Raw genomic sequence first — 18,831 nt, forward strand, 5'->3', positions numbered from 1 at the left:
GCTTCCCATACCACACAGGCATTGAGATGAGTGTTCTTGGCATCTATTCCGTACGTCAAGAGATTTTCCAGGTAGGCACGATAAGGGTAAGTATCCATGCTGCTACTGACCAGTTTGTTATTCAAGTACAAGTCCACTCCACTGAACAAGGAATGCATGAAATTGTTGACGGGAGCTACTGCTTCATCGTCTATAGCACCTCCAGTCTTATCTAGAATTTTGACTTTCAGGTACAAGTAACTGCTATTCAGATCGATGTAATCTTCGGGCTGTCCTTTGATTTCAAACTCGATGGGAGCGGAATCGGTCAGTGAGGAGACGGGGTGAAATTCCACCCACTGGGATTCTTGCATCGTCATCATCGTGGGGGGCATGGCAAACAGATCCAGTTCCGTCTTGGAACAAGCGCAAGATTCTCGGTGCATCATTTTTTTTGTCTCTTTTCTCGTGGGTCGGTGGTTCTTTCCGGGGTTTTCCGGGTTCTTCCTCCACCATTAATACTGGCCGCCATGTATAGCCTATCGTGCTGAAAAATGGCGTTAAACCCCACAACAACAACAAAAATCTTTTCTCAATAATCGAAAACGTCTAAGTCTCGAACGGTTCTTCTTTTCTTGGCCTTTCTAGCTTGAAGTCTGGTGAAAGGGTGTTTTCTTCGTCGTCTCTTTCTGCCTTGTCCTTGCTGAATGCCTGACTCAGTAGCGTGCAGGGCATTTATAGGTGTGTCTCGTCGGCTTAAAATGTCTTTGCCCGTTTGCAGCAAGACATTTTTGCCTGCCCTCATGAAGGCTTCTTTAGGGTTTTGTTTGTCGATGATGACATTTTGGAGAAATTCTTTGCCTTGCGTCAGTGCCGCATCTTTCAAGGCGTGCAATCCGCGTGTCACCATCGGTTTCAACACCGGGGCCACCGAACGAAAGGCCGATTTTAACATATCTCCTAAACCGTGTCCTCGCTGTCGAGCAACCCCTCGGTACACTGGATACATGACTTAAGAGTCGTGAGAAAACCGTTTTCGAAAATGGAGTTTCACCGTGACTTTTCCTTTGGTGAATGGAATATTTTGTCCCAAATCTCCTTTTATAGCAATGTTGACCGTGTCCAAATACGACTTGCTGACCGGCAAATAGTGAGGATGAACAAATTCGCGGTGGACGTGGTAAGTGTTTCCACCTTCCTCGTCAGCGTCCGTGGCAGAATCTACTTTGAAAGGAATGACACGCAGTAACGGTACGGAGGTGTGTCCCACCACGTTGTACTCCACCACATCGGAATACACAAACATCAAATTCAGTCCTTGGTTCAGTTCTACCGGGGCACGAAATAACTTGCTAAAAGACTCGTTGTCGTAAACGATGGGTAATTCGTTTTTCTTGAGCATGGTCTTTCTCATGTCCATGTCTCCGCCCAACATGTCAAACAATTCAGGACAAAATAAAATGGGCATGATTTTACTTCGTTCAAATTTCATCAAGAAGCGACGAGCTGCTTTGTTGTACTCCAGGGTGACACTTTTGTTGACATGCTCCAAAGCTTTCAGAAACACGACATTAAACCTGGAGGTTATGGTGCTGACCAAATGTTGACCACTAAAATAATAACCTGGGGGAATGAACAAGTGATAGGTGGTGTACTTTTGTGTACGGGTTTTCTTGTCATATTTGACATTGCTATCCATCCACTGTTGCATTTGCTCGTCATGAACTTCCACATCAAAAAAATTTTGATTGGGAAGGACATTGAGGACTTGGGTCGGGTGAATGATTTCTACTAAAGCCACTTCCCAATGGGCTTCGTGATCTAAGGGGATGGCTTGAGGTAATTTGGCCGTGTAACAGCACAACGTGTTCTTGGGAAACACCTCCATGGAACTGTCACTGGGTAGAGTTGAGTAAAATTGGTTTTGGTGACTCATAATTCCAGAGTTCTGTGGCTGTCCGAGGGGTTAGTGGACGTCAGAGGCGTGTCTCCGCCCAAAATGGGGTTCTGGTTGTGGTTGGAGTGGTGACTGGCACTGGCACTGGACACAAGGTTCACGTGGTTCCCGTTCGAGGTGAATTTCAGGGAGGGATTAGGAAGCAGGTAACCGATGCAACTGCTCAATAAAATGGTCCACAATTGTTTGTCTCCTTGTTGCAAACTCAAATTGGCGATGGCTGCCCCGATGACACAATACACCACGAAGATTTGGCAGAAAAAGACGATTTGCGTTTTAGGCACACGTTCTCCACACCACACCCACAAGGGTTGTTTTTGTAAATCTTGCACAGAAGAACTAGGTGAAGGAGGAGTGGTCGACGTAGCTGCGTCTGTGTGAAAAGGCATGATGGTCACTTCTTCTTATAGTCGCTGACTTGCGAAGCGTCGATCCAAGAATCAAAACTGGGTGGATATCCTTTCCAACGTACTTTGACTTCTTTGACACGTCGTTTGCCCACTTTACGGGTTCTGCGTTCGAGAATGCTTTCGATGTCGTACACGTCGTCTTCTTTTTTGGTCACACGTTGTAACTCGGGCAAATAAAACGTTCCTTTGAGCACTTCTCCGTTCATGTCTTCCAATTTATAGACGGTAGGATGACGGCCATGCACTCGTCCAGTGACGCGAAACAATTCGGTCGTCCAGTTAGGTAAGTAACCTTTGTCGAAAGTGCGTTTGGTTTTGCCAATGCGCACCCAATCTCCTACGGTCAACATTCCACTTTTCTTGGGGACAGCCCTCGTCGGGGACGTACCAAACAGGCGCTCAAACACCAGCACTTCGTTCTCGGGAGTCACGTCTTGCGGGGCACGTCCAATGCTTCGATGGTAAGATTGGTTGTACGCTTGCACCAGGTGCGGTAAGATGTCGATGTACTTCAGAGTGTGGTGATGCGTAAAATATTTCCACATGCGTTCTTTCAAAGTGCGTTGAAAACGTTCCACGATGCTGGCTTTGGTTTCGGGATTTTCGGTGGTAAAAAAATGAATGTCACGTTTCTTTAATTCTTTTTGGAAAGCTTGGTTCAGAAATTCGGTGCCTTTGTCCGTTTGCCATCGAAGAGGGTGACGACCGCTTTGTTTCAACACCCGTTGCAGGGCTCGCACTAACTCGCTGCTCGATTTGGAAGTCAAGGGCACGACCCAAGCAAATTTGGAAAAGACGTCGATGACACAAAACAAATATTTGTAGCCACGATTGTAGCTGGCCAAATGAGAGACATCGGCTAAATCGGCTTGCCATTGATGATCGATGCCTTCCACTCGGGTGCGACTTCTGGCAAACTTGCGTCGAATGGGTTTGTGTAAAGTGTAGGTAGCTTGTTCTTGTAACCATCGTTGCACTTGAGGTAAACGGAGACTTTTCAGTCGAGTTTTGGCAGCACGATACAATTTTTGAACTCCTGCGTAACCTGCAGGATGCGAGGGATCGTAGTAAATGCTGGCTAAGACTTTTTCCATTTTTTGTGTTGGTTGGTGTGTTAATAAGGCACCCACTCTTGGAGGATGCTACTCTTTTTCTCTTGGGGTATTTTCTTGGATTGCAATGCTTTGCGTGTGCGACCGGCAATAGGTGTTGAAGAGGAGGAGGATGTCTGAGCGGGGGATATCGGTTCTTGTTTCACTTCTGTCTTCACTTCTGTCTTCACTTTCTTTTTCTCTTGTGATGAAGAAGGGGTGGCCATCATCTTTTTAATCCATCCAATTCTGGAGGTAGGTGGTGTTGTTAACTTGCGTACTTTTTTCTGGTGAAGTTTGAAACCCTTCTTCTTCTTCTTTTTCTGTCTTGGTCACGGGTAGTGGTGGTACTGGTACTGGTACTGGTGATGGACTTTTCATCAAGGTCTTAAAATCTTTCAGAGTGGGTAGAGCTGTTTCGTCTAAAGCTTTCTGGTGAAAGAGTTGCAGTCGTTGCAAAAGTTGACCGTACTTTTGCGATTTTTCTGTTTCGGACAAATCTTGGCGATCCATCAAGGACTGCAATTCGTGTTGTAACTGGGACATCTCGCTCAAATTGGGATTGGGAGGTAAATGCGGGGTGCGTTGTTCTTGCCACCGATGGTATTCCATCCATCGTTTGTAAGGCACTAAAGCTAGTTTTCGTCCTTCCATGCGGTTGTCAGGGGTCGATTCTGAGATCTTGGGACTACGGACGCCCTTTTTATCTTGCTCCCACCAGTCCTCCCAACATGGTTCCCAAGACTCCTTTCAGTATGGGACCTAACAAGAGGGGTAAAATGCCTCCACGTTGGACCAACATCTTCTTTTTTTGACGAATGGGAATTTTCTTTTGAACCATTTGGCGAAGAACGTGACGATGTTTGCCTAAGCATTGTTTCTGGTGTTTGGACAAAGGGATCGTGCCTTTCAAAACGTTCAAACAACATTCGCACACGGTATCGATGACCTCTTTGGAGGCCGTTTGAATGGGTTTTTTTCGTAGGGGTGGAGAAGCTTTGGACAGGACAGATAACATGTCCCCATGTTTGGCTAAACGTGGTGGCAGTCCTTTCCTTTTCTTTCCTTGGGGTTTTCTGGAGGGTGACATCTTTGCTTGTGGGTTCCGGGACATTCACCAAACAGACACCAACGTCGATGACTTAACACACACCCTTTTATCTTTTTTTTTGGGACTATCGCTTTGTCATAAAGGTGACAATGTTTTTCCCAAAATCGCCAAGGAATCCTCCCCTTTGTTGACGCCTCTTTTTCTTGGAACGACTGTGTCTTTTCTTAGGGTAATGTCGATGCTTGGCTAAGCGCTTTGTCGGATGACGCGTCTGCCTTTGTCTCTTTCTTTTTTTTTGGCTTCTTGGAGGTGACATCTTTTACAAGTTCACTGATACCCCGACTTGGTCACAGGCCTTTTTTATACTGGAACGCGTCGCCACTGATTGTCTTTACGTCGTATTAGTTTGAGGACAGGCATGACACGTCGTGCAGGGGTACGCAACGGACTAAATCGAGCCAGTTCTTGCTTGGATAAATCCAGTAAACTTTGTAACATGCCCGATCTTTCATGGACTTTGATTTTGGGAGAAGGTACTTTGTGAGCAGCAGCCACTGCCACTAAATTGGAGGGTCCTGCCACTGGGGAAGTTCTTTTGGGGGTCATCAACGGAGAAGTTCTTGGTGTGATCAACGTCTCCAAGTACTCTTCAGTTCTGGGTGTCATTAACGGAGAAGTGGAGGAACGTGAGGCTGCCGGAGACGCAGTCACCGCTGTGGCAGGTCGTGGTTTGCGAGTGTAAGGTTGCGTCCTGGCCGAAGTGCCTCTCTTGCGACTAGTTTTCTTCTGTGGACTTTTCTTTTTCTGGGGACTTTTTTCTATTTCTTTTTCTGGGGGCTTCTTTTCTTTTTCCGGGGTGGTGTCTGGTCAGAGGAGGGTCCTGCCACTGGAGAAGTTTTCCTTGGGGACCTGGTCTTTTTCTTTTTCTTCTTGGGGCTTCGTTGGACTTTTGTCTTGGGGATAACTTTGGGGGCATTAGGATCCCATCTTAAGAGTGAGCGAATGATGACCCCTCCTAGAGTACCGCTCCCTCCAGGTTTCAAAATGATTTGTTTTTTTATTTGAGTGTCGATGCGGAGATCGGCCAGTTGGACCAAAGCGACTTTGTTTCGATCGAAAAAGCGTTTGGTTTGATGAGGAATCTGAATGATTCCTTGGAGTAATTGACGTGCCGTCACCGTGAACCATCGTAAGACTTCTTTGAGACTAGCTTCTAAGACACGAGCTCGTGTTTGTGGATTTTTTTCTCGACTGATGCCATACAAGGCACGAATCAATTTGACGGGAAGATGCGACTGAAGGGACGTCATGTTCACACTGTGTGAGACAGACGAACAGGGGTCTGAGGTTTTTATAGATTTTTTTATGGGGAGTGAAATGAAGTCGAGGACGGAGACGTGTACAGGACAGGCCCTCCGTCTTGGCACCAGTGGTGAAACAAGTGGGTACGAAATCGCAAATCCTCGGGAGTCGTAGGTTTCAAATCGACGAGTAAATAGGCGTGTGGCGTTTGAGTGGCATCGTCGTACGCCTGAGTCAGCCAAGGCGTTCCTAACTGTTTGGCTAAGACTTGCACTTGCGATTTATCTCGAGGGCTTTTAAACAAGACCACGTAATGCGCATTGAGACTGATGGTGGTGCGATGGCCTTTACTTTGTTGAAACAAATTTTGGGTGATGTAAAGGACACTGGCATTACGATGAAGCCCTTTGCGCGTGAACCACAGTTTAATTTCTTCTTCGTGTTCTCCTAACATGTCGTCGAAAATGACCAAATGTGTTTGACGGGAGTCAGAGACGATGCCGTCGTCTTCTTTAGGAATGCCTTCCACAAACACGATGGAATCGCCTTGACTTTCTCGCAAGAGGCTGTACGCCGATTGCCACTCTTTGTAACACCACACGATCCGTTGAGGTGGCCGATCGATCAAATGATGTTTATGTTCGATCAAACGTTTGACGAATTCGGTTTTGCCTGAACCGCTAGGTCCAGCAATGAGCATGTTAAAGGGATGGCGAAGATACAAAGCCTCCCAACTGGCACGATCTAAGTGTTCGTCGATGACTTTGACAGTAGAGGAAGAGGGAGCAGAGACAGCAGAGGTAGCCATTGTGTGAGAAATGTCACTTGTGACACGAAAAACAAACAAGACAAGAGTTTATATACTTTTTCAGAACACGTTTATTGAATGTTTTTTTTTTCAAACATGAATACGAAAGACAAAAATACATAAAAGCCAAAGGCTTAAGTACAAGAATAAAAGGCACATGATAACCATGAACGTGGAATAAACACAAGTGTCTGTACAACATGTTTTGGGTAAAGTTCTAACCAGTTCTATAGTAGGGGCTAAGGTCACACAAGTGTCCTCCCGAAAGGGTCTTTCAGGCCTGTCCACGACAGTCCCGTCCTGAGTGACGGGTTCTTCTGGCACCGTCACTAACACGGGTTGAAAAGTAACTTTTTTACTTGAATAACTCTCGTGCATACTGGGCCACCTCTTGGGTCCAAGCCAAACCAATCTGGTTTCTTCTTCGTCAACGACATGGTAAGTTACTTCAATGAACAATGAACTATCGATCTTGCCTAGGGTTCCTTTTTATATACAGACCAATACCGACGTGACCGTACGGCAACGTAAAGTGATTGGGAAGTCGCACTCGCTTCTGGTACACGATTTGATAGACTTTTTCCAAGGGTCGACTGACGATGTGGTGAGTGGGTAAACGTACAATTTTGTTCGGTTGATAGGTGGTCACTTTAAAGTTTCCATCCTCTCCCGATTGCAAGGCTTCTTTCAATACCCCAAAGCTGACCACTCGACTGGTACGATGATTCAGAGTCAGTCCTTTCACTTTGCACGTCGTGTGCACTTCTCCTTGTTTGTCCCGGTATTCGTAGCCGTAAGTTTTGGGGCCGCCACTGACGAAACTTAGAATCTTGTCGTCGGGATGTTCGTCTGTCCAGGCTCCTAAACGGTCTCCTTCGATGTCAGGGTGATGTTGAATCGGGTGATGGATGTAAATGCAACTGTCCGTGTCAAAGTACAGGACGCGTTCTTCTAAGAGTTCTAAAGCTTCGTACAATTTTAAGCGAGCATGAGCTGTCACGTAAGCCGCAATGATGACATTTCCAAAAGGGTCGTCTTGTACAAAGTCCAGATCTTCTTCGTAATTGACCAAGATCAAATCCTCTCGAACGACGTCCACGTGTTTCATGTATTTGGTTTTGTCGTGAATCATCTGGAAGTAGCGGGAAGGTTCTGTCAAATATTCCGTCTTGGGTAAACACGGTCGTTGTGCCATTTTACCCCACAAGCAATTTAACATCACTTTGGCAAACGATCGCCTGCCTTCGTTTTTTTCGATGTGGTCTAAAGAGATGCCTTCTTGTTCGTAGTATTTCTCTTTGAATTGTATTTGGTCTTCGGGAATGTGACACCAGGAAGGATAGCCGCTGGCTTCTTGTTTCAGTTTCAAAAAGGCATCCACGTAGTCGGCGAAAATGCCTTTCTGAGTAGGGTCACACTTGTGGTACTGTTGTGTCTTGGGAAAGTGGCAAATTTCGTACACTTCTAACAGTTGGTATCCCATGTCCAGAGCTTTGAACAATTCCACGCTGACCCAGGTTCCCGTCAAGGCACGTTCTTCCTGGCTGTGATGGCAAGGTTGGTCTTGGTTGCACGTTTCGGCACAAGTACGGCACAAGGGAAACATCAGTTTGCCTTGACAATGGTGAGGTAAGACGGGATGGTATAGGTTCGTGGGAGGCAAAACTTTGCACTTGATCAAGCCTTCGTATCGTCGAATGTTTTTCAGGTCGATGTGTTCCGTGAACAATTGCGGGTGCCCTACGGGAAAGCGACAATATTTGCACACGTAGGGATACAGCGAATACACGTCCATGTATTTGATTTCTTCTCCTTTCTCTTCGTCGGCTTGGTACAGCAAACAGGTGGCTCTGGTCGTTCCTCCGTACAAACTATCCCTCGGGTTCAACGGGTCCATGAACTGGTAACTTTCCACGAGGCGTTTAAACTCGGGATCGGTTTTCATACGGTGATCGTACTCGTGTTCCCACATTTCCACCACTTGGTATCCTTGCTGTTCTAACTTTAGGCGCCGCTGACAAGTGTCCTGGTACAAGTCTTCCATGGTTCGTTGTAAAAACTGATTTTTAGTGTCACGGTCAGGGTAACAGACGGGACATCCGTGAAATAAGCAACCGTTAAACTCGTACACGATCTTGGGGTTTTCTAAGTCCCAGCCATCGACCGAATACGTTCCGATGATCTTTTCGCCTCCTCCGTTGCGGGCATGCTGAATCCATTTGTCTTCCTTGTCGCACAAGTAATGTAACCAACGTAGGGCTTTGACCGAGTATTGACGTTTGACATAGTGGGTCGTTTGAGGACTGATGACAGCCACAGTGTTTTCAGGCATGAATCGTTGGCGGTACACTAAGGAACACGCTTTGGCAATGGTGCAAGCTTCTTTCAAAGGATCGACCCCTCCGTGTTCCATGAACAGTTCTCGAAATTTTCCACAGCAACGTCGTAAAATGTCCACGTCGGAACAACAATACTTTAGCATTTCTTCCTGAAAGTCGAAAGGGTCCGAGGCGTGAGCCTGGTACCAAGCGTAGAAATCTTCTCGCTGTTCGGTACGCATGTTGTCGGGGTCGTAATAGTGAGCCTCAGGCAAATGGGGTAGAACGGCGTGTTGATTGGCTTCCGTATTGAAAAAGTGTGGAATGTACCCTTTAGCCATTTCTGTCATTCCAAACGTTTTAGGCATTCGGCTCAAAGGCATGGCCAAATAGCTCATCGAATCTTTAAACTGTACTTGTCCCACTTGCATGAAAATGATTTTGGCTCCGTTCAAAGTCACTTTAGGACGCTCGGTGCCTTGTTCCGTATAGTATCTCAAAAGAAACTGTCCATCGTATCCGGAGAAATTGTGAGCCATCACCGTGGCATGACGATGACAATCTCCGTAACGTTCGATGTCCTCTTGGCTCCACGTCTTGTCGATGGGGTCTAAGACCCATCGGGCAAAATCGGCAAACGTGTTCGGTCCCCGAAAGATTTTTTCACGCCCTCCAGGAATCTTGCTGCAGTGAGGGCAATGACTGAAGATAGGTTCTTGAATGCACTTCTCGCACGCTCGATGAGCCACGCAGAAATTAGGAATGTGAATGCCGGTCTCTTGCATGCATTCGAAATCGAAAAAGATGAAATTGCCTTTCTTCTTGTGACCGTCCTCTTTCTCTGGTGGGGGTTGGTATTTTTGCACGTAACATTGGTGTTCCAAGTCCACGATGTGGTGACAAATGTGACTTTTTTTTTTCCTGAACATACGTGTGCCTTAGTACTATTGGTACGTATGCCTTGTCTACACGCAGGGCACAATCTCAGCAGTTGACAAGCGCATTTCTTATGTGAACCTTGTGTTTTCAAATGTTGTTGGTAACAGGTAGGGCTGACAAACGTGCGCAGACAAGTTGAACAAGGCATTGGTTCTTCGCTCAGACAGGGTGGAGAGGCCAAACATCCTGGGCATTTCCATCCACAATGTTTGTGTTGCTCTCGATTGTTATAACCATAGTCACATTTCTCACAATAATTACCGTATCCCAGGAATCCAGTGATACTGGTAATGGTATCGAAATGTTCATCGTGATAATAGACATGAATGTATTTTCCGTCCTTAAAATCTTGGCCTCGAAACAACAGAGGCCCGCGCATTTCTTGAGGGTGCACTTTCAAGGTGTAGCGTGGAGCTAGGGCATCTTGCAATTTTTGCATCTCAGGAATGCCACAGGGTGTGTCTTTGGACAGTCCGGCTTGTTGTAACAGGAGTTCTGCTTCATTTCGTTGTTTGGCTCGATCGCATCGTTGAATAGTTTTCCAGGTTCTTTTCCATTCTACTGTGTCGTTCTTGTTGGCATAGGTTCGTCCCACCACGATGGCACGGGCTAAACACATCTGGTCTTGAGGGTTGTTAATTTGGACGAGACTCTTTTTGGTGTTGCGAAGGTCGTCCACCAACAACATCTTTTTGCATCCAGTCCCTTGAGGAGGAGAGACGTGGGCCATTTTCAGTGTGGCTTTACCATCGGTGATGTCAAACTGGTCATTAGATTGTTGTACGTGTTGAATCTTGTCCATGACTTTGGAAGGGGTTAGTTCTGCGGGTCTGCTAAACTCGATCCAAACAGGGGATTTCAAACCGTCGTGATCTATGGATAGTGTCAAGCGATCGTCTTCTTTGGGTTGACATTGTCGCTTGAGTGCGGTGAGCAAAGAATCCCACATCTCGGTGATAAACCCTTCTGCTTTCTCTAAGGGTACGTCGGACTTGAAATCTTTAAACTTCACCGTGTAGGTGTAAGCCGTGGTTCTAAATTTTCTAGAGGAGCGCTTTTCCGTCTCTCGAATGGTATAGTATTTTTCAGGATTGACTAAGGGTGGTGAACTTGGTTTAGAGGTTTCAAATTCTGGTTCACTCATGTCCTCTTCAAAATCACTGGCATGAATTTGTGCCAAGATTTCAGCCCTGGTACGAGGCGATAGATCACGTTTCTGCCTCTTACTTTCTTCTTCTTCTTTCTTCTCAAATGAATAGGATCGTTTCATCTTGAGTGCAAAACGTCAAATGACTCAAGTTCAAACACCATAGACTAATTTATAGTCATGGCAAACGAGCGTATATAAAAAGGGTGTGTGTCTTGTCCTTTCACTATTCATTAGTAGTGAAGGGGGGCACTTTACGGACAATGGGAATTAGCATTACAAGACCCCTTGGGGCACTTTACGGACAATGGAAAATTAACATGGAGAAAAATCGTGGGGCACTTTACGGACAAGGGGAATTAACATGGAGAAAAATCGTGGGGCACTTTACGGACAAGGGGAATTTAACATGGGAATAGAGTTTGGGCTTGTTTAGGGACAAGGGGAATTTAACATGGGATTTTTTTTAAAAAAAAAATTTTTTAAAAAAGGGGTAGGCAATTCAAAAGACTATCTCTTTTCGAGAAATATGGCTGGCCCTGAAAAGGGCCTTTGGGTTTTCTTCTTCTTCTAATTTCTTCTTTTCCTCCACCAACTTCTTATTTTATCTCCAACACTCTTTCTCTTCTTTTTTTTCTCCTTCTCTTCTTTCTTCTCTTCCTCCTCTTCTTCTTTCTTCCTCTTCTCATTTTCCTCTTCTTTTTCAATTTTTTCGTTCCATGTTCTTATTCTTATCTTTTCCTCTTCATCCTCCTTCTCCTCCTTGATCTCTTTCATGACACCACTAATCTTGTCCTTTGCTTTCCTTAAATTGTTAATTTCCATCTTTACACGATGGGGACTATAGGAATAATGGTCTTCAACGAGTCTTATTAGCATCTGTTCCATTATTCCTAAGTTGTCTAAAACGTCTTGCAAGGTTTGTAATTTGTCCATTTGGTTTGACGCCATCTTCTTTTTATTCTTTGCAGAATGGTTTGAACGACCAACACTGTGGGTTCTTATACGAAAAGCGCGAACGTGAAGGAAAACATCCCCCTAAAACATAAAATGGATCTTACCTAGATCATGACCCAACAACGCGCGGACGTGAAGGAAAACATCCCCTACTTTTTTCATATAATATAACCCTAACTATACTCTTCACATACGCTAAGAAACCCATAATCTACTATTCACACAAACTTACTTCACCATTTACAAACACAAACACACAAACACACACTTCCACTATTAATAAAGAGTTAGTGTTTATATTCACACTACTCTACCTACACACATTGGCAAATTAATAGTTATTTCTTTTCTAGAGTATTGGTTAGCCCTGAAAAGGGCTGTTTTGTTTGGAACTTCATGGACACCTGGTTAATGGTGGCACCTTCCAGGCCTGGCGCCACATACACATCTTATCCCCCAGTTACTTTTTACCTTTTGGGGGGAGAGAGCAGAGGCAGGATATGTCGCTTCAGAATCCCAATTTTCACTCTCTGGGATTCTGAAATTTTTTCTTCTCTCCTTTTCCTCCTCCTCTTCTTTATATCTTCTCTCCTCCTCTTCTTTTTTTCTTCTTTCCTCCTCTCTTATCCTTCCCTCCTCGACAATGGCTTCAGCGGCCAGTTCATTTAATATGCGCCTGGCATATTCCAGATGCACATGAAGTTCCAACAGTTTCTCCAGTCTCATGTTCATTTTTGGTGTTGATCAATCAACAAGGGTAGCTGGACTGCCGAACGAGTTTCAATTTATACTGAAAGCGCGGACGTGAAGGAAAACATCCCCCTAATAACATAAAATTCATCTTACCTAGATCATTAACCAAAAAACAACAACAACAACGCGCGGACCTAAAAGAAACACTCACTCACTTTTTATGCTACCCATTACTATTGTAAAATTTTTATAAATCACTTCAATAGACTATCCACATACGCAAAGCAATTCAATCTAACCCAAAATATATACCTCTAACAGCCAAAAAAACTAACATTATTTTAATCTACTATCCACACCAACCTATTTTACCACTTACAAACACAAACACACAAACACATACACTTCCACTATTAATAAAGAGTTAGTGTTTATATTCACACTACTCTACCTACACACATTGGCAAATCGATCGTTATTTCTTTTCTAGAGTATTGGGTAGCCCTGAAAAGGGCTGTTTTTTTGTTTTGCTATGGCATTCCTTTTTAGTTTCTAAGAATGCGATGTCCTCTGAGGATAGACTTTCTGGCAATAGGTCTGCTTCTTCGGAAAGAGAAGAAGAATTCTTTGGTGTCTATACGACAATCGACAAAGCCTCTGTCAGCTTCAGGTTGCTGCTGCTGTTGCTGTTGTTGCTGCTGTTGCTGCTGTTGCTGCTGTCTCTGAAGTCTGTACTTCTCTGTCCATTCTTCTTTCTCCCTGTTCATTTCTTCTCTGAAGAGCTCTTCTATCAGGTCTTCAGTGATTTTTAACATTCTCTATTTCTTCTGGCTTCGGTATCAGACTGTGTCTGACCCTATGCAAATTCACGTAGGCTTCGTTGAGCTTAGCTAGTTTGGAGCACATCTTCTTAGGAGGATGAGTCGACAATGGATGGCTAGACTGGGAACAACCCGGTTCTTAAAGTTAAAGCGCGGACGTGAAAGAAAACATCCCCACACGGTTTTCGAGCCACAACGTTCATGAGAGGGATAGTAAGAAATGAAAGAGCATCAATCCAACATTCTTATAGCTAAACAAAAGACAAAGGCATTTTTTTCAAAACACAACATTTTTTATTCAAAAATCACTTAACACTAAACAACAACATTTCTAACATTTTTTAACAATAATCCAACACTATAACATCAAACAATTTTTTTCAAATCACAAACATTTTTTCTTCAAATACTAACTACTTTGAACAAGGCTGACAACGTTGTGAATGAAATTGTGATTTCCACTGTTGGAAATCATTAGGCCATTGATGGACACTACGTTTCCTAGCTTGAGACAAAAGATAAGCATAATGGTCACAAAACCATCGATCTACTTTCACATCGTTTCTAGCAGAAGAACGAGGATCGAAATGAGTCACTAAATGTTCTAAGGAATAGCCCAGGCTGCGATGATGCAGAAAATACACACAGTACTGTCCACACACCAAGGAATCTGTGCCTTGTAATTTCACGTTATTGAATCGGGTGGTTTGAGCATTTCTTCTCATAAAGTCGATGATATCGTCTTCCAAAGGGGGCAATCCGTACGAATCGAAATATTCCACACATCCTTCTTGAGGAAAGTAGACGGCTACCCAGTGGGTTCCTGGGAGATGACTGTCGTCCGTGTTGATCACGTAAGCTTGATGGTCTTTAGGTTTGCGATGAGGGAGTTCATCTTTAGCACAGACGACAGGATTCCAAGAAGCTGTATAAGAACTGTGGTTCAAAAGGTAATAAAGTTCCCAGGTATCCATTGATTTGTGTGTGTTTTTTTCTTCTTCTTCACAGGTAATAATAAGTCGTCAATTCGATCCTGACTTTTTGCTTGAAAATGTCTGACGAATAAACGGTTATTCGTTCTGTTTCCTCACTCTGATTCAGGAGAGCTTCGATACGATGGATCTCTTGAGTGGTTAATGGTGGACAAGAATGTTCACGCAAGTCTTTATACCACTGGTGCAACACGTCTTTGTTCGAGATGAGACTCCAAGCTTCATCCAGATACTCGTCCAATTTTTCTTCTTGACTCAACATCAGGCATTTATCGTGTTGAATTTGACTGGGATGATCGTTTTGACATCCATAGCAATTTTTCTTGATCAATTCCGTCATTTTGTCGACCAAGTGTTTGGCAAAACAGGAGACTAAATGGGCTTCTTGTTCTGGCCATCTCGACTTCATCATGACAATTTCTTCGTCTTGGGATTCTCCTTCCACGGTCTCCTCACATTCCATGTCCAAAGTTTCTTCACTTTGTAAAGAGGGATAACAGTCTTCCATGGCTTCTAATAATCTAGAATGACTTCTCTCAAACTGTTGATTTCTATGGTATTATCGAATTCTGCATACAGGATAACGTTCACTGTCTCTGGCAGAGGATTTGCAAACTGAAGTTCCACACGAATCTGGCCTGATTTTATAGGGTGGAAATGTCCCTCGTCGCTGCCTTGGTCTGGAGTGAAATCGAAAGCCCACAAAGCATAGCCTCCGGCGTAATCCTCGTACGAAATACCGTGACTGGTGTTGGTTCCTAACTGACCGGTGGCTTCGTACAAGGACAAGTACGATCTCAAGTAATTCTTCTTGGTAAAGTCAGGTTCAAAAGGTCGGGTACACAAGGTCTTGCCATCGCGACTGACTTCGATTTTGGACACGTCAAAGTGTTGAAAGTAGAAAGGATTTTTTTCGGCAGCTCCGTTGAAGGCCGTATTCTCGACGATACCAACGATCAAACGTTTGGGTAACTGTCCTTGGAACAGATGATCTTCGATCATGGATCGCTGTCCCTTGGGAATGGTGAAGGTTTTCACTTCCACGCTTCGTATGGGATACTTGGCGGTCGTTCTGCTCAACGTCTGACTGATGTCGTTTCCCACTTTAGGTAACACTTCCACACGGCGTACGTAGAGTCTGGCTTCTAGGATTTTGGTTTTGTACTCGTCAGCATTAGCCAATAAATGGAAAGCGGTACTGCTCCGATTCAGTCTCAGGCGAACATTCACTCCGTTTAGCAAATATTTCTCTTGCAACCACATGTCCAAATGCAAACGGTCCATCAGTTCTAAACTCTGTCCATCTTTGATTCTGTCTCTTCGTTCTACAAATCCCGCATTGTGTTCTTTGCTTATATCAGTTACAAATTCTTCAAACTGGCGTGCATCGTCAGCTTCCCATACCACACAGGCATTGAGATGAGTGTTCTTGGCATCTATTCCGTACGTCAAGAGATTTTCCAGGTAGGCACGATAAGGGTAAGTATCCATGCTGCTACTGACCAGTTTGTTATTCAAGTACAAGTCCACTCCACTGAACAAGGAATGCATGAAATTGTTGACGGGAGCTACTGCTTCAGTGTCTATAGGACCTCCAGTCTTATCTAGAATTTTGACTTTCAGGTACAAGTAACTGCTATTCAGATCGATGTAATCTTCGGGCTGTCCTTTGATTTCAAACTCGATGGGAGCGGAATCGGTCAATGAGGAGACGGGGTGAAATTCCACCCACTGAGATTCTTGCATGGTCATCATGGTGGGGGGCATGGCAAACAGATCCAGTTCCGTCTTGGAACAAGCGCAAGACTCTCGGTGCATCATTTTTTTGTTCTGTGTCTCAATAATCGAAAACGTCTAAGTCTCGAACGGTTCTTCTTTTCTTGGCCTTTCTCGCTTGAAGTCTGGTGAAAGGGTGTTTTCTTCGTCGTCTCTTTCTGCCTTGTCCTTGCTGAATGCCAGACTCGGTAGCGTGCAGGGCATTTATAGGTGTGTCTCGTCGGCCCAAAATGTCTTTGCCCGTTTGCAGCAAGACATTTTTACCTGCCCTCATGAAGGCTTCTTTAGGGTTTTGTTTGTCGATGATGACATTTTGGAGAAATTCTTTGCCTTGCGTCAGTGCCGCATCTTTCAAGGCGTCCAATCCGCGTGTCACCATCGGTTTCAACACCGGGGCCACCGAACGAAAGGCCGATTTTAACATATCTCCTAAACCGTGTCCTCGCTGTCGTGCAACCCCTCGGTACACTGGATACATGACTTGCTTACGAGTCGTGAGAGAACCGTTTTCGAAAATGGAGTTTCACCGTGACTTTTCCTTTGGTGAATGGAATATTTTGTCCCAGATCTCCTTTTATAGTAATGTTGACCGTGTCCAAATACGACTTGCTGACCGGCAAATAGTGAGGATGGACAAATTCGCGGTGGACGTGGTAAGTGTTTCCACCTTCCTCGTCAGCGTTTGTGGCAGAATCCACTTTGAAAGGAATGACACGCAGTAACGGTACGGAGGTGTGTCCCACCACGTTGTATTCCACCACATCGGAATACACAAACATCAAATTCAGTCCTTGGTTCAGTTCTACCGGGGTATTAAAATACTGGCCAAAAGACTCGTTGTCGTAAATGATTGATAATTCGGGGTTTTTTTTTAGTTGTTCTACTTTCTTTCTCATCTCCATGTTACCGCCCAACATGTCAAACAATTCATCACAAAAATAGAAACCCATCATTTTATCCTCAGGAAATTTTATCAGGAAGCGACGAGCTGTTTTGTGGTATTCCAGGGTGACAGATTTGATATTCTTGACATTCTTAAAAGCTTCCCCGAACACGCCATTAAACCTGGTGGCTATGGTGTTGACCAAATGTTGACCACTAAAATAATAACCTGGGGGAATGAACAAGTGATAGATGGTGTAATGTTGATTTTTTGTTTTAGGGGTTTTATGCTTATATTTGCTATTGATATCCATCCATTGTTGCAATGACTCGTCATAAACTTCCACATCAAATTTATTTTGATTGGCAACGACATTGAGGACTTGGGTCGGGTGAATCATTTCTACTAAAGCCACTTCCCAATGGGCTTCGTGATCTAAGGGGATGGCTTGAGGTAATTTGGCCGTGTAACAGCACAACGTGTTGTTGGGAAACACCTCCATGGAACTGTCACTGGGTAAGGTTAAGTAAAATTGGTTTTGGTGACTCATAATTCCAGAGTTCTGTGGCTGTCCGAGGGAATATTAGTGGACGTCAGAGGTGTGTCTCCGCCCAAAATGGGGTTCTGGTTCTGGTTGTTGTTGTTGGAGTGGTGACTGGCACTGGCACTGGACACAACGTTCCCGTTCGAGGAGAATTTCAGGGAGGGATTGGGAAGCAGGTAACCGATGCAACTGCTCAATAAAATGGTCCACAATTGTTTGTCTCCTTGTTGCAAACTCAAATTGGCGATGGCTGCCCCGATGACACAATACACCACGAAGATTTGGCAGAAAAAGACGATTTGCGTTTTAGGCACACGTTCTCCACACCACACCCACAAGGGTTGTTTTTGTAAATCTTGCACAGAAGAACTAGGGGAAGAAGGAGTGGTCGACGTAGCTGCGTCTGCTGTGTGAAAGGGCATGATGGTCACTTCTTCTTTTTATAGTCGATGACTTGCGAAGCGTCGATCCAAGAATCGAAACTGGGTGGATATCCTTTCCAACGTACTTTGACTTCTTTGACACGTCGTTTGCCCACTTTACGGGTTCTGCGTTCGAGAATGCTTTCGATGTCGTACACGTCGTCTTCTTTTTTGGTGACACGTTGTAACTCGGGCAAATAAAACGTTCCTTTGAGTACTTCTCCGTTCATGTCTTCCAATTTATAGACGGCAGGATGACGGCCATGCACTCGTCCAGTGACGCGAAACAATTCGGTCGTCCAGTTAGGTAAGTAACCTTTGTCGAAAGTGCGTTTGGTTTTGCCAATGCGCACCCAATCTCCTACGGTCAACTCTCCACTTTTCTTGGGGACAGCCCTCGTCGGGGACGTACCAAACAGGCGCTCAAACACCAGCACTTCGTTGTCGGGAGTCACGTCTTGCGGGGCACGTCCGATGCTTCGATGGTAAGATTGGTTGTACGCTTGCACCAGGTGCGGTAAGATGTCGATGTACTTCAGAGTGTGGTGATGCGTAAAATATTTCCACATGCGTTCTTTCAAAGTGCGTTGAAAACGTTCCACGATGCTGGCTTTGGTTTCGGGATTCTCGGTGGTAAAAAAATGAATGTCACGTTTCTTTAATTCTTTTTGGAAAGCTTGGTTCAGAAATTCGGTGCCTTTGTCCGTTTGCCATCGAAGAGGGTGACGACCGCTTTGTTTC

The sequence above is a fragment of the Sinohyriopsis cumingii genome, chromosome 15 (genome assembly GCF_028554795.1).
Source record: "Sinohyriopsis cumingii isolate HCF-2022 chromosome 15, ASM2855479v2, whole genome shotgun sequence".
In the NCBI taxonomy this organism is placed as follows: domain Eukaryota; kingdom Metazoa; phylum Mollusca; class Bivalvia; order Unionida; family Unionidae; genus Sinohyriopsis; species Sinohyriopsis cumingii.